Source organism: Nomascus leucogenys, chromosome 13, assembly GCF_006542625.1.
Source record: "Nomascus leucogenys isolate Asia chromosome 13, Asia_NLE_v1, whole genome shotgun sequence".
Taxonomy (NCBI): Eukaryota; Metazoa; Chordata; class Mammalia; order Primates; family Hylobatidae; genus Nomascus; species Nomascus leucogenys.
Window position 1 is genome coordinate 13,830,015 of NC_044393.1, and position 16,991 is coordinate 13,847,005.

A 16,991-nucleotide genomic window follows, 5' to 3' on the forward strand; every position below is an offset into this window, starting at 1 on the left:
AGGGTGGCTCCCAGAAAGCATGTGTCACCTGCCTTGGTCACAGCCGTGGGTGGTATGATTGTGCAATCCAGTGCCCTGCAGGGAGCCAGGGGCCGGGACAGAGGCTGGGCCGAGACCTGACGCAGTCCTGACCCCACCCCAGGCTCAGCCCTGCCCTCACTCTGCCTCCCAAGGCCCATGGGGTCTAGGGGCTACCAGACAGCGAAGAATCCAGGGAGCTCACTCACACTGAGGCGCAAGTGACTGCTAGAAGCCCCTCGTTTGTCCCTATCCCTGGGCTGTTCCCTTCACCAGGTCATAGCAGCAGCTTTGCAGACTCAGTTTCCCCCTTTGTCAGACGACAGGTCCACTTAGTGGGTCTCCAACAGCAGTTGCAAGTTCTTGGGTCCAGAGAGAGCTCCCTGAGGTCACACAACCAGTGGCTGACGGAGTCAGGGTGACCCCGGCCTGCTCACTCCTGCCTGGAGAATGCCTCCCCCTGAAGCTCAGCCACCCAGGCTCCACCACTCTCCCCTCACCCACCCTCTTGCTGCCCACACGTCCAGGCCCTGGCCCACACTGTCCACTCTCCTGGGAGTGCCTTTCCCCTCCCCCTATGAAAAAAGATTACGGGATGGTCAGGGGCGTAGAGGGAGAGATTGTTGAGCAGGCAGAGGCTCCTTAAGCCAGGGGAAGGGTCAGAGAAGGTGGCTGTTGTGAGTGGCATCCGAGCTCAGACCTGAACGGGGTGAGGGGGTCATGGACATCCATGGTGGATAAGGGCTCCAGGGACCTGCAAAGACCTTGAGGTGGAAAGACCCAGGGCTTCTTGAGGAACAGCAGGAAGCTATCAGGGCTGGAAGGGAGTAAGCGAGGGAGAGAGGCAGCGAGGTCATCAGACCAGTGAAGGGTTTGCTGGGGGACCAGGGTCACACCCGGCCTCGCAGGCCACAGGGAGCTTTCACTCAGAGAGCTGGGATCCCTGGGAGGGTCTGTGCTGGAAGATATAGGTCCCTTCTGACAGGTCCCTCTGGTCATGTGTGGAGAACAGACTGTGAGGGGCTGAGGGAGAAAAGGAAGCCAGGAGGAGGTGACTGCACCAGTCCAGGCGGTGGTGCTGGTGGCCGTGGCCGAAGCGGGGGCCATGGAGGTGGGGAGACGAGGGCAGACTCCGGGTCCACCTTGAAGGTGGAGTCGACAGGATGTGATGAACCATCAGATGTGGGAGTGAGTGAGGAGAAGAAGGCAGGGGAGACTCCCAGGTTTGGGGGACCACCTGGAGGATGGAGGAGCCATCAGCGGAGGCAGGACTGGTTTCAGGGGGCAGATCAGGAATGGAGTCCTGGCCGACCTGGGTTTGAGGCTCCTCCTGGTCATCCCAGCAGTGACAGAGACAGGTGGGTGGAGACCCCTGAGTCTAGGCTCAGGGGAAGACTTGGGGAGACGCCCTTGGAAGTCACCAGCATTTAGATGAGGATGAGAACTGTATCTTTGGTGTCTATGTCCCCTTTCTTCCCTCTCACGCCAGCAGCAGGCCCAACCTGGGGAGGAGCTCCAGGGTGTCCTAGGGACCCAGGAATAAGTCCATGAGTGTGTGTGACAAATGCCCACCATGGTTCAGGGCCATGCCAAGCACTTTGCCCACTTGATGCCTTTCATTCTCATGACACCCTGAAGGGGTAGGGACCACCCCAGTCCCATTTTACAGAGCCAAGAGGTGAAATGACTTACCCAAGTGTCATCCAGCAGTATGGGAAGGCTACGGGAGGGACAGGGAGTGGCACGCAAGGCCATCAGGGAAGGCTCTGCAGTGCTCAGCAGCCCCAGATCACCATGCCTGCCCCCTGGCTGGGAGACACCCCAGGTTCATGAGTCTCCCACATCGCCTCCTCCAGGCAGCAGGCAGGATTGCCTCTTGGTGATTCTGGGGCCTCCAGAAAAGGGCTGAGGGCAAACCGGGAGCTCCCCAACGCCAGCAGGGAGGAGGCTGGGGAGGAGCTTGGGGGGAACCTGGGTGTTCTGAGGGCCAGGCAACTTCTCCAGCCAGGTACCTACAGGCCTCCAGCATGAGGGAGGAAGGGACAAAGACTCCAGGGCACGCCTGGGGGGCAGTGAGATCCCCTCCCCCACTTCCGTGGAGCGCTAGAAAGCATCTCCTTGCCCAGGGTGTTCTCCCACCGATGGCTCGAGGCCATCTTTCACCCCAACGGTGGTGTGCAGCCGGCTGTGGGGTCTCCTGCAATTACTTGGAGGAAGCCTTCAAGCAAGCTGAAGTTCACAGCGGAGGCATGACGCACATCACTTGTTCAGCAACTGTTCATGAAGCACCTACTAGTGGCAGACCTCTCAGCTAAGGTCACCAGAAGGAAGAGGCTTTGGCAAGGTCCAAATTGACCTGAAAATAGGACTCTTTCCATTGATCTGACCTTCAAACGCATTCCTTCCTCTGCGGGATTCAAATTATCCACTTATGATCCATGTAGGATAGGGAAAGGGAACAGGAATTGGCAGCTCCCCATGGGGAAGAAGAGGAGGAATAAGACCCAGATATTACGTATGGAGACCTAACCTTGTGACAGACACTGCGCTGGGACCTCAGTTCCTAATCCGTAAAATCAAGCTTATGACACATCCTTCCTCCAGGGTTGTAATGGGCTAATCCAGGGATTAGCAAACTTTACTGTAAATGTCCAGAGAGTTCATATGTTCAGCTTTGTGGGTTTTAAGGTCTCTCTCACAACTGCTCAACATTGCACTTGTAGGGTAAAGGCAGCTGTGGACAATATGTAAATGAATGGGTATGCTGTGTGCCAATAAAACTTTATTTATAAAAACAGGCTGTGAACCAGATTTGGCCTGGAGGCTGTAGTTTGCTGAACCCTGAGTTAATGGATACAAAACAAAGCACCTGGTGCATAGCAGATGCTTAATAACGTTTGAGGAATGAGTGAGTGAAATGATCGGGCCTCTTTAACTCTCGCTTTCCCCATCTGCTAGAAGAAATCATTACACTGAGTTATTTATTGAGTGCTTTCCAGGCCACACAGGGCTTCAGAAAGCCCAGCACAGCCCTCACATCATTCCTCCTCATAAAACCCTGAGATCGGGCTCTCAGTGGTCCCATTTTACAGGAACAAAGGCTAAGGGCCCAAGGCCACGAGGCTGGAATGTGGCAAAGCTGGGATTGGAACCCAGGTCTCCAAGACCAGGCCTCAGGCTCTCTGAACCGCCTGGCGTTCCAAGGCTATCCCTGGAGTGTGGAGCCGAGACTGGAATGCTGTCCCTGGCTGCAGGGTCTGGCTTCAGATTCCCAGCTCAACCCCAGATGTCAATCCCCTCATTGGCCCCAACTCCAGGCCCCAAGCCAGGGGTCTCTAGCTGCATCCCCTCCTGGGCAGTGGGTCAGATACACAAGGAAGAGAGAAAGAGGTAGAGACGAAGTCAGGGACCGAGAAATACAAGGAGACAGAAAGAGGCAGAAACAGAGAGACACAGAGAGAGACAGAACTCAAGACGGACTAACTCATTTCCCATGCCTCCCTCCCTCCTGGGGGCCTTGGAACCTCCTTGCCAGCACCCCTGACCCATTCCCACCATCACCATTGACTCCCTCCAGGAAAAGATTGATCCACTGCCCCCCACCCCACATGGTCCTGGGCTGGAATCCCAGCCCAGATGCTGACCTCTGTGTGACATCAGACAGGCGACTCTCCCTCTCTGGGCTCAGTCTCTCCATCTGTGAAATGAGAATGCCAACCAGGGCAGTTTTATTCGCTGCTTGATGAGAGGGGGCCTGGGCCTGACACCAACAAGCACCTAAGAGCCCTGGGCTGGGGGAGGGAGATGAGCTCAGGGCTCCTCTCCCCGGAGAGGTCACTATTAATTTATTGGTTCTTTTAACAAACATTTATTGAGCACCGACTGTGTGCCAGGCATTGCACTAGGTGCATAAGGTAGACAAAAGTCCCTGTCCTGATGGAGCTAATGTTCTACTGGGGAGATAGGCAAGAACCAACAAGCAAATTCATACAAAATGTGCCAGGTGGAGAGAAGGCAACCAGTGGGGTAGTGGGGGTCGATAAATCCAGGCAAGTTGAGGGGAGGAAGTAAGGGTGTAAGGTGTAGGGTGGCCAGTGCAGGAAAGCTCCTTTGAATTCTTGTCATTTCTCCAGAGGCCATGACAGTTTTGATATTTAAGCCAGCTGCTGATGGTGGGGGTACTTATTATCGATGCTTCCTGAATTTCCGTCTCCGTGCAGGGCACTCTCATCAATTTCATCACACTGAATCTCCTCTGCAACCCCAGAAGACAGGTACTCGTTTTCATTTTTATTTATTATTAGTATTGTTATTTTTAGAGATGGGGCCTCATTCTATCACCCAGGCTGATGTGCAGGGTCATAATCATAGCTCACTGCAGCCTCAAACTCCTGGGCTCAAGCAATCCTCCCGCCTCAGCCTCTAGAATAGCTGGGACTACAGGCGCACACCACCACACCCGGCTAAGTTTTTTAAAATTTTGTAGAGACAGGGGTCTCACTATGTTGCCCAGGGCTGATCTCAAACTCTTGGTCTCAAACAATTCTCTCGCCTCGGCTTCCCAAAGCACTGGGGTTACAGGCATGAGTCACCACACATGGCCAGAGACAGGTACTCTTATTGTCCCCATTTCCCAGTTGAAGAAACTGAGACCCAGAGAGATGAAGTGACTTGCCCAAGGTCACACCGCTGGAAAGGGGCAGAGCCAGGATTCAAATGGGGCCAAACAGGGAAATAATCCAAGGTGAGATGGGCTGATACGATGCCTGGAAGACACCAGGGCAGGGGCTTGAAGGGGAGACCATCAAGCAGGGAACAGGGCTTATGCCAGAGCCCTCAGCAGCCAACAGGTTAAGGGCCCGGGAATCTGGGTCTCTGGCCCCAGATAGGGTGACAGCCACACCCAGGCTCAGCCTCTGGCCCGCGCCGCCTGCTGGGAACACACAGTCCTCAGGACTAAGAGGCTCAAAATAGAAAGCGCAGGACCTGGGTCGAAGCCTGGAATGCCCCAGGCAGGCAGACCATGACTCCTGGAAGGGCCCAAGGCCGCAGGGCTGGGGCTGGCGGGGCGAGAGTCACTGGTATCCACTTGTTAGAGCCTGCGTCTCATCTTTGTTATTCTCCTGATGCAGTTTCCAAGACGCCAACTCCAGGATGTGACCAACCCGGGCTCCTCTCCCGGCCTAATCTCAGACCAGCTGTGTGGCCTTGGGCTGGTCACCTACCCCAGAGGACCTCAGTGTCCTTATCTGCCATCGGCTCATAGAGCTGTTCATTCAGGCAGTCAGCCGATGTGTGTCGAGCACTTACCCTCTGCCAGGCTCTGTGATGGCACTGGGGGCACACGGAGAACACAACAGACAAAAATCCCTGCCCTCATGACTAGGTAGAAAGACCCTACCGTGCTCAGAAGGAAGTGGGGGGGCGGTCAGGGATGGCTTCCCATGTGGGCACCCGAAGGAGTTGCAGGAGGGAGCCCTGTGGACGCCTGGGAGATGTGTTTCCAGGCAGAGGAAACAGCCAGTGCAAAGGGCCCGGGGCAGTGTGGGCCTCAGGCTGTTTCAGGAGCAAGGAGGAAGCCAGCGTGGCTGGAGGGTGAGTGAGGAGGAAGGTCGGGAGAGGAGACAGAGGGAGGTCAGAGAGGAGGCCCCGAGAGCCAAGGAAGGAATCCGAGGGTTTATTCTCCAAGCAACAGGGATCCTTTAGAGAGGACTTTGCTGTGGACTGATGTGGGCTGGCCCGCAGTTTTAATAGTCCCTCTGGCTGAGTGTGGAGAGGGGATTTCTGGAAGACCAGGGAAGAGACTTCTGTGCCAGCAGAGACGAGCAGCAATGGTGGCAGTGGAGGCAGAAGGAAGGGCTTGGGTCGGGGGTCTGTTTGCAGGAGCTGCTGGGAGGACCTCCCGAGGGAGAGAAGGGAAGAGGGCATGGGTGGGGGTTGGACAGAGGCCCCCTCCACCCTCCAGGCCTCAAGGAGCCCCACAGGAAGTGGGTGGTGAGGTGGCCCAGCTGGGAAGGCTGACTGGTTTGTCCAGCCTGAAGCCCACGACCCTCTCCCCACCCTCTGCCCCTGGCAGCCCAGGGCTAGAAATGTAGCTGGAATGTCAGCCATGAAGCCCGGCCAGACAGTGCCCATGGGACCTGCTGGGGGCCAGGTGAGCACCCTGGCCACAGCCCTGCCTACATGGGGAATCTCTCGGACCCATTGACCAGGGTAAGTGGTAATTACAGGCCCTGGAGCAGAGAGGGTGGTGACTTCCAGCCAAGACACGCAGGGACTGCGATTCGCACGCAGGACCCCTAACCAGGCACGCCATCTTTGTTGCTGAACAGGCAACAAACTGCTCGAGAGACCAGGGCGTGTCAGCAGAAAGAGCACTGGGCTGTGAGTCTGAGACCCCCAGGGCCTTCTCTGAACCTTAGCCCCCTCATCTGCCAAAGAAATATTTATCCATGCATGCGTGCTTGCATTGGTTCCTGAGTGTTTACTGGGCACTTGCCCTGGACAGGCGCTGTGCTGGGGGCTGGGTGTACAGCAGTGAACGAAACACACAAAAATCCCCACCTGGGCGATGGTGACATTCCACTGGAAAGAGACAGACAAGAAACAGGATCAACCAGCAGGTTAATTTCTAGGATACGTGCTAAGTCTTAGGAAGAAATAAAAACAGCATGAGGCCATAGGAATGTGGGGCTGGTCAGAGAAGGCATCCCCAGGGGTGACTTTGGAGCAGAGGCCTGACCCTAGACAAGGATCCGCCATGGGGAGAGCTGGCGAGAGTGTCCTCTGTTCCAGAGGGAAGAGTGGGTGTGAAGTCCCTGAGGCAGCAGCAGGATAATTGGCAAGTTTATGGCAGAGAGATGAGGCCACCGTGGCTGCGGGTAAGCAGAGAGGGGAGAGGCAGTGAGGTCAGGTGGGGCTGGGGCGTAGATCCTGCAGGCCCCTGTGGGCTTCTGCTCTGAGTGAGTTGGGAGCCGTGGAGGGTTCTGAGTAGAGAAGGGATAGGATCTAACTTGAGCTCTTACAGAATTCCTCTGGCTTAGGAAGGCGAGAGAGGAGGCAGAGGGACCAATGAGGAGACGACTGCAAACATCCTAGCTGGACCAGGACAGGGCAGAGTAGTGGGGGTGGACCCTTGGACATGTGGATGAGTTTGCTGATGGGCTGCCCATGGGAACAAGAGAGAGAACCCAGGTTGGGGGCCTGGGCAGCCAGGTGGCTGAGGTTGCCATCGCTGTGGCAGGGAAACTGCAGGTTTGTGGTGGGGGTAGACAGAGCCCCCTCTGAACATGAGGCCCCACCCAGAGTAAAAGAAGGACGCCCAGTCCCCCACACCCCTGCCTCAAGCACAGATCAGTGAAGGGATTCTATGGACAGGTGGCCCTGAAAGCTGTGATCTGCAGGGACGAGGTGCCTGCTGTCTACCTGGTGAAAGTCCTACCAATGCAGCTCTTGCAGCCACCCAGTCTCACCCCCCAGGGAGTAAACTTGGCACCTGTTCTTTGTGCTACCCTGAACATTCGCTGGGCTCCTGGGGTTGGTCCCGATGTTCATTTGGAATCTCAGGGATGATGGGTGGGGAAGGTGGAAAAAGGCTATACCTCTTTCCCACCCATCCCCATCCCCCGTCAGCCAAACAGGGCTGAGGACTCGCAATCAGTTCTTCCTCTGCGCCCCTGTCCCCATACCGCCCCTAAAGCTCTCAGAGACAGCGTGACTTGTGGGCTCTGCAGCCAGGAACGTGCTCTGGTCCCATCATCTCACACCGCCCCATCCCCCTCATAGTCACTTGGTTTTCTGCACGTAAGTTCCCTTTTCATAGATGGAGGAACTGAGGTTCCAAGAGGTGGGGCAGCCTCCCAAGTTCACACTCAGGTTAAGTGGCAGGGCCGGGATTCACACTCAGGTCCATCTGATTCCAAAGCTCTTAAGCCCTGAGCATTATAGCTGCTGGCTTAGGTCGGCTCCCAGAAGCTGACCCAAGACAAGGGTTTGGGTGCAAGCGGGATATTTGGGAGGTGATTCTAGAAACACTGGGATGGAGAGAGGAAGTGACACAAGGAAGGTGGATGAGCAGGTCTCCTCAGTGGGCAACAGGAGCCCAACCCCCAGAGGACTCTGGGAGAACTCGCAGAAAGTACCTTCCCACTGTCCCCTGAGCCAGAAGCAAGGAAGCTGGGTAGGGGGACAACCAGGCCCCACCTCTACTGGCAAGGGTCTCTCACTTGCTTCCCACACTCTCATGGCCAGAGGAAGCCCTTGGGCAAGAGATTCAAGATAGCAGCTGCGAGGGCGACCTCCCAGGTGGGCACCAACAGCTTCTGAGCCCCCCAACTTCCAGGACAGCACTCACCCCAGGGAACAGGATGATGGTCAGTGGGATGTGGCTGAGCTGCGTGACCTTGGCTTCATCTCTCAGAGCCTCAGTTTTCTACTCTGAAGAAAGGAATCATTTAAAAAAAAAAAAAAAGTTTCACAAGTGTGGGGGGGGATTCGATGGGACATGAAGTAAAGGTCTGAGAATCACACGTGGCACATAGGAGGTGCGTTTTATGTATTTGTGGTTAAATGAGAGCATGCCTGGCGCATAGAAGCCGCTCCACTATAATAGCTATTATCATTATTATTATCATTATTATTATTATTATAGTTTTGTTGTTGTTGTTTAGGACCTCTCCACGACTGCACAAGCCTAGGTGTGCTCTGTGGGGACAAGATGGTGGCTGGACAACCTCCCCAGTTTCCTGGGTCCCACAGCCTCTTGCTTAAGGCTGCCTGAACTTTGGGGAAACAGAGGAGGAGCAGAAGGAGGAGGAAGGGGTGGAGGCCTAGGCCAGGCCTGCTAGCGGTAACCGCGGGCAGTGACCCCGCCTGAGAGGCCCCCATTCACCCGTCCACCCATAGCCAGAGCTGCCTGCCCATTCCACACAAGGGACGCCTCATCTTGCACAACACAGGAAGGAGGAGGCCTGGGTGGCGGTGGGTGACGCCGGGACCCCGTGTCCACCCGGCTGCAGACAGGATGGGCAAGGGAGGCCCCGCCAGGCTTCCTGTGTGCCGAGCACACTGGGCAGAAAGGAGAAGTGGGGTCCAAGGTCACTGAGAGCTCTGGGCAGCACCTTCCCCTCCCTGGCCCAACTGTTCTGCCTGTTCTCTGTGACTCAGGCGCCCAGGGTTCAAACCCCACCAGCTCGGCCATGTACCAGCTGCGTGACTCTGGAACACGCAGCTCTCAGGGCCCCTGTGTCAGTCACTGCCAGGGTGCAGATAAGCCCTTTGGGGGCTGGTCATCATCATCCCCATTTCACAGATAAGGAAACCAAGGCCAAGGCCATAGGGTATTTTCTCTCTCTTTCTCCTTTTTTTTTTTTTTTTAAGAGAGATGAGGGGTCTTGCCCTATTGCCCAGGCTGGAGTGGAGTGGCACAATCATAGCCCACTTCAGCCTCAATCTCCTGGGCTCAAGCAATTCTCCCACCTCAGCCTCTCAAGTAACTGGGACTACAGGTGTGCACCACTACACTCAGCTAATTTCTTTTTTTTCCCCCTAGAGATGGGTTCTCACTCTGTTGCCCAGGCTGGTCTGGAACTCCTGGCCTCAAGCGATCCTCCCACCTCGGCCCACCGTCATAAGGTATTTTCAAACAGCATTTGTTATACTTGAAGATTTAGAGGCACAACAGGGGAGTGCAGACCTGAGGACCTACTGGGTGCTGCAGACACACAGATGAGGCCAGCGTGGCCCCTATCCTCTATCCTGGGTCCACAGCAGGCATTACTAATCAATGATGAGTCTCCTTCCTAGTATCGTAGATGCAGCCTCAGAGCCCTGCTCAATACAGCTCTCCAGCCACAAGTCTCCATCCGAGCACCCAAGGCCTGAGTCAGTGGGGAAGGTAGATCTGCCTGCTCCATCCAGCAACAAACTGGACCGGAGGAAAAATCTGCCCAAGAGCGAGGCTGCCCTCTGGCAAGCTACCTTGGGGTACTTCCCTCTAACTTGTCTCCCCACACACAACTGGCTGGGAGTCTCAGGCTCGCTTCCTTGGAGGCAAACTTGACCTGGAAAAGGCAGCTCAGAGGAAGCATCTGCTGGCTCCCAGGCAGCCAGCAGGGCTGGAGCAGGGGGTGCTGGCGCAGTGGCAGAGTTAGGACATCAGCAGGGCCCAGGCAGAGCTGGGGCAGGAGGTAGTGGGAAACAGTGACAGAGGAACTGGAGCTGGGCCTGTCCCTGGAGAGGAAGGGTCCAGGGCAGGGCAGGGAACGGGCTGGGACCCAGAGAGGCCAGATCGCCAGCAGGTTGTGGGCCCCACCGGCAGTGCCAGGGAAAGTCCAGTGACCCAGAGTGCCCGGGGCCGGAGGGGGATTGTGTAAAAGGAAAAATGAAACCAAATGCAGAGCCCTGGGCCTCCCGCCAGGGCTGGCCATCTCTCCCCACATTCACTGGCATCACCCCGTCCAAGTTGCCATCCTCGCTCGCCTGGACATCTGCGGCCATCTCCAGCCGGGTGTCCCTGCTTCACACAGCCAGAGGGATCTGAAATGGGATCCCGCCCAAGTCTCTCCCCTGCTTTGACCCTCCAGTGACTGCCCATCCCATTGGAGATGTGATCCAGAGCCCACCCCGGCCCTGAGCCCTGGATGTATGGCCCCAGCCTGGTCTCCACCACCCTCTCCTGCTTCTCTCCCCCACACTCATGCCCCGCCAGCAACACTACTTCCTGTCCCTTAAATCTATCAACCTCATTCCCCACTCTGGGCCTATGCCTTTGCTGTGCTGCCTGTGACACCTTCTCCCATATGTTCCTTTGGTGGCTGCATCTCAGTGAGGTCTCAATAAATGCCCTCCCTCCAGAACCCCCAACCCCGAGCTACCCCAGACTCCTCCCCGTCACCCTCCACCATATGCCTCTGGCATATGTTTGTAGTATCCGTGTCTGGAAGTGTCTGCTTATTTGTTTACTTGTCTTTCTCACCAGAACATCAGCTCCACGAGGGTAAGGGCAATGTCCACCCTGGTCACTGCTGTATCCCCAGTGCCTGGCACAGTACTGGACACAGAGTAGGTGCTCAATAAATATTTGTTGAAAGAGACTGAGAGAAAGCTGCTTAAATCAGCTAGAAGATTCTCACTGAGACCTTCCAAGTCCCCACATGCCATCCCTCCCTGGGGATGACAGGCCGTTCCCCGCCATATGTCAGTCCCTGAGTGGTGCACGGTGTTGGAGAGAATTCTGGTTTCAGCAGGAAAGATGATCAATTAGTGTTGTCTGCCACAAACCAGGAAAGGTAGGGCAGCTCCAAAGAGATGTGGGCTCCAAAGGTGATGGGGGCATTTTTGTCTCGTTTGTTCATTGCTCCATAGTACCTGGACAATGCCTGAAATCTAATAGGTGCTCAAGAAATATTTGTGGAATGTCATATACAGGGGTTCCTTATCTAATTGGTTACTCCTTTCAGGGAGAAAAACACTTTTAGCTTATTCAACCAACAACCGCTGGCTAGCCATTCAGTGAGGACCCACTGTGTGCTAATCTGAGAACATTCCGCAGGAGAGATGGATCCTCCATTTACAGAATAGGAAGCCAAGGTCTTCATGGGACTTGATGGAGGTCACCAGCTGGGTTCAGCTGACCCCAGAGTTCTCTAAGAACCCAGACTGGAGGATGGGGTGGGAGGATGAGGCCTCCGCAGACTCCTGCTCCCCACCCTTGGGCATCCCCAGCCCCCTCCCTAGGGCACGGAGGGGTGAGGACAGGAGGCTGCTGCTTCCCTTTTGGGGCATGTCACAGGGCTGTGGTTAAACGGAAGCAGGGCCCCTGCCCATCCCGAATGCAGGCCCCCAAGGGCCCCACCCTCCCCATTCCCTGCCCAGACTCTTCCCAGCTGATCACGGGCATCAGTTCCCCGTTCCTCTTTTCTCTGAGCAGAAGGAAGTGGGTGGGGCCATGGGAACATCTCACAGACTCAGTTTCCCCATCTGACAAGTGGGTTCAACCCGTGGCACCTGTAGGGGTTGGTCTGTGGTTGGGGGTTCAGTGAGATAAATCATGAAAAACGAAGAGACAGTGATTGTTATACCCAGACCAGGAACACAGAGGTGGGCGGAAGTGCCAGGTGACCCTGTCTCCTATCCCACTGAGGATCCAATCCAGATGCCCACCCCAGCCCCAAGCCCTGGAGTATTCAGGAAGAAGCTAGTGCTGCTGGCTCAGACCCTCCCAAGAACCCCTCTGCCTTTGGCATAGAGACTGGGCTGCTCTCACAGGGAGCCTGTCCAGCCCCCACCTCACCTTCCTCTCCACATCTGCCCCTCACTGCGAACCTTCCGCTACGTGGAGCTGCGAGCCTGTTAGCCTCTCCTACTCTGCTCCATTTCACAGCAGGGCCCTTGCACGTGCTGTGTACACTTGCTGGAATATTCGTTGCTCCCTTTCTCATCTGCTTGGCCTCCACTCACCCTTCAGTTCCCAGCTCAGCTTCTAGGAAGCTTTCCCGAACACCCTGACCACATCAACCTCCTTCCCCCTTTACTGACCCTCAAATAACCTTGTACTTGCCACAGTCACAAATTGACATTTTGAAGGGTGTTCATGTCCTCCACTGGCCTGGGAGCTTCTTGTAGGCAGGGATCATTGTCACCCCCAGCTCAGTGGGTGCTTCATTAATATGTGTTGAATGAATGAATGAATGAATGATGAAGAATGAACGAAGGGGACAGGCAAGTCACATCCCCCAGACAACCTCACCAGACACATCCTGCTGGAGCCTTTGGGTCCTGCCCTGCCCGGACCCCCTCCTCCAGGCTGGCTGTTTCTGCCACGCCATTTCTGGTCCTCAAAATGCCCCCTCCCCGCTCTCTCGCCTCACTTTCCCAGATAGAGACCAAAGGGACGGACCTCGATCGTGGGCTTTCAAACTGGGTTCCACTGAGCCTGGTGGTATTCTAAGGACAGGCCCTCAGGTCACCTGGAGAAGTAGTAAAGGTGGAGTGCCTCCACTCCTTATACCTACCAGGACAGCACCCCCTTGATCTTTTTTGTATTCAGGGCAGCTACCGCGCAGGCGCTTTAACCAACGAGAATTCAACTGCACACACTCAGCAAAAAGAAAAAATACAGCCTTGGAGAGAGAAGAGCCAATTGCCAGGTGGCTGTATGGGGAGAGGAAGATGTGGGCTGGTGGATCCCCCCAGGCCGAGTCTGCTGGGTGCGATTCTAGCTTTAACGCAGCCCTGTTGCTGCGATGTGGTCCCTGAACGCAGGCCACAGGGTGGCCCCATGAGACCCAGCTGAAGCTGCCCTGGGATTACGCAGGCAGAATCTATGGAGAGACCGTACATCCGCCTCGGTTGGAGGGGCCACGTCCTTCCTGTGGAATCCCCAAGGGGAAGTTGGCCGTGGTGGATTGCCACCTTGCCAGACAGCTCGGGTGCTTGCGCCTGAGTGAGGCAAGCCATCGCTCAGGGTCCTCTGTTTGAACAATAGGCACCATAGCTCAGGAAAAGAGAAAACAGAAACAACAACCATCAGACAAGATGTCCCCAAAGGGAACATTGAGCACGGACCAAAAGTTCCTAAATTCCATTCCTCGCAACTGTCCCCTTCCAGACTCCTGGAGGTTCTGTGACATGGGAATGAAGGTTCCAGGCTCCAGTGCCCATTGCTGTGGGCACGGTGAAGCCTCAGAGCTGCTCTCCCCACCACTGGGACACCCACCGTCATCCAGGCAGTGATCCTGGAAGGGGAAAGGTGGTGACCTCAGCCCAGGGGTCACCTTGGGACCCAGACACCGTCCCTATGGACTGCATCTGTGAGAGGACCCACAGAGCCCGATGCCAGCTGCTGCGTTCTGTGCACTGCCCTGTGCTGGCCCCGTGCTGAATAAGACACAGTCCCCACTTGCCGAAGCTGACCTTCGGCAGGTGTGGTAGGGGTGGGCAGGGCTACTTTCAGGCATGGTCTGGGAGGCCTCTCTGAGGTGCACAGGCCCGAGTGAGGGGATGGGGCTGATCATGGAAAGATCCAGAAAAACAGCACCCAGGAGAGGTGGGGCAAAGCTCCGTGTGTTCTAGCAGGAGGAGGGAGGTCACTGCGGCCAGGGGAGAGGGGAGGTGGGGAGGGAGAAGACCATGCAGGGCCGTCCTTGGGGCCAGAGCAGGGACTGTCTTTCTCTCTGAGGGAGGTAGGAGTAGGGTTTGGAGTGAGGCAATGGTGTGACCTGACTTGGGTTCCAAAAGGAGCCCTCTGGCTGAGTGTGGAGGGCTGTGTGGGGTGGGTGGGGAGTCCGGGGCGGAGATTCTGCCCGGGCAGGTGAGCAACGACCAGACAGAGGAGGGAAGACTTGTCGAGTTCTGGGTTCAGTCCACAGGCAGAGCCGATGGAATTTGCTGAGGATTGAATGTGGAGGTTAGAGAGAGAGGAGTTAAGGACAACTCCGGGGTCTGACACCTGGCCCACTGAGTGGGTGGCAGTGCTGTCTTCTCAGCTGGGAAAGACACTCATGTCTCCCAGTGGGGTGCGCCACTGGGACACCCACGGACAGACTGACAGAGCCCGCATAAAGGCATGAGGGACCCCACACACCTGAGCTCGTGGAGCAAGGGTCAGATGAAGGCAGAAGAGGGGTCGTTTTCGAGGCCCAAGGAGGAACGGGCAGGGAGGTAAGAGGAGAACCAGCGAGACCAGCGAGCCGTCATCAAGAGGCTGGGGAAGACCGTGCTCAAGGAGGGGGCAGTTACCCAGGGGGCAGACACTGCCAAGAGGACCAGCCAGAGAAGGCCGAGCAAACCCAGGCCCACTGTGCCACTTAGAAGGCCATCAGTGAGACTCCAGCTGGTGGCCAACCCAGCCGTGCCCCCATCACCTTCGGAGCCCACATCTCCTTGGAGCAGCCAGACAGGCTGAACCCTAATTGGCCTGAGTCAGCCACAGGAATTCCTTTCTGGTTCAGATATGGACATGTGAGCCCATCATTCCATGAGACACCAGGGGACATCCACTGGGACATCTAAGAAAAATTGTTGGCTGGGCACGGTGGCTCACGCCTGTAATCCTAACACTTTTGGGAGGCTGAGGTGGGTGGATCACCTGAAGTCAGGAGTTTGAGACAAGCCTGGCCAACATGGTGAAAACTCATCTCTACTAAAAATACAAAAAATTAGCTGGGCGTGGTGGCCCGCTCCTGTAATCCCAGCTACGTGGGAGGCTGAGGTAGGAGAATTGCTTGAACCCAGGAGGCGGATGTTGCAGTGAGCCGAGATCACGCCATTGCACTCCAGCCTGGGCAACAGAGCAAGACTCTGTCTCAAAAAAAAAGTGAGATCTTGGAGGAGAAAGTCCCCTTTTCTGCCCGTCCCTTCCTAGTTAGGATGTGATCATGTGGGACGTGATGTCTTGAGCCACAGCAGGCACTGGGGCCCATGAAGAAAGAGAAATGAGGCGATGCCTACCTAGAGCGCAGGGAGCCTGCCCTGGAACGCTGGAATGGCCCCACATTAGACTTCATGTTATAAGATTTAATTAATATTTTTACCATTGCAGTCATAGAAGATGGCCTAATTGGGGCAAGAGGAAAAATAGGAATGAACCTGAGACGGGAGAAATAGAGAGAGGAGGGCTGAGGGCTGGAAGGGGGTCAGAAACACCCAGGCACGGGGTTCAGATGCACAGCAGGCTCCCTAAGTGCGAGTTGCTGTTTCTGCAAACAGAAGGTGTTCCCTGAGCACCTACTCTCTACCAGGCACATTTCCAAGCCCTGGGTGTCCATCAAGTCCTTTAATCCTCCCAGCAGTGCCAGGGAGGCTTCATCTGCTCCCCACATCTCTGCTTCCCCCACCCCATGTTCAGAGACTAAAAAACCAGAAGGGCTCCCTCTAATTCGTCTCACCCCCAGAGAGCACTGACTCCCCACCGTGTCCCGCTGAGCCCCACTGAGTCCAGTCCACCTCAACTTTCCTGCCTCTGGGAACAGGGTACCCACCCTCTGAGGGCCCCACTTCCCAAAGTTCTTTGTCCTGGCACAGCAGGTGCTAAGTACCTCCCTGGACCTCCGTTTCCGCATCGTAAAAAGCCACTAATCCTAGTTGCACCTCCTAGGCTGGTTGCGAGGACCCAGGAAGGGCCCTTGGCCCAGTGCCTGGCCTGTAGTAGGGCTCGGTAAGTGTGAAATCTGATTATTGCCCATTATATTTATGGTTATACACAGGGCTGGCCCTGCCTCCTGCTGGAGCCATGGGTCTGTCCAGGTTGAGGAGCTAAGGTGCTTGGAGCGTCCCCAAGTCCCAAACAGGGAGCTGGAGTAGGAGGCGGGAGCATGAAGTCTCCTGGGCCCCGCCCGCCACCTCGCCCTGCCGCCCCTGCTCAGCAACCGCCCCGCCCTGCCACCTTGGTCTCTGAGGACCCATTGTTCCTACCTGGCTCTGCTCCAGGGTCCTGGCCTTGACACTTCCCTCTAGGATCCCCCGCCACCCCTGGGGCTTGGGCCTCCCCAAGGGGTCCTAAATTGGGTGCCAGATGTGGCAGCTGTCCAGCAATGGGAACAGGAGCTGGAACCCCAGCTCTGCCACGTCCCAGCTGTGTGATCTTGGGCGCTTCCCCTCTCTGAGCCTCAGCTTCCTCGTTGGTTAGATGGGGTGACGGGACCTCACAGGGCTGTCATGAGGGTTTTGTGAGCTCAAGATGGCAGAGTGCCCAGCATGTAGTAGGGCTCAGGAACATTCATCCTAATTTCTCTGCTCCTCACGGGCCTAGAGGAAGAGCCAGGAACAGCAGAGGCAGTGGCCAGAGTGGGTAGAGCACTGGAAGGGGAGTCTAAGGCCAGGGTCCTGGCTCCGACCCTGCTGTGTGACCTTGGGCAGGCTGTGGGTATCTCTGGGCCCCAGAATGAGGAAAAGAAGTAGCTGGGATCCTCCTTCCTCCCCAGAAAGCAAAGCAGAGGGGTGGTGCCAAGTTTTCTTTTCATTTTTTGTATTTT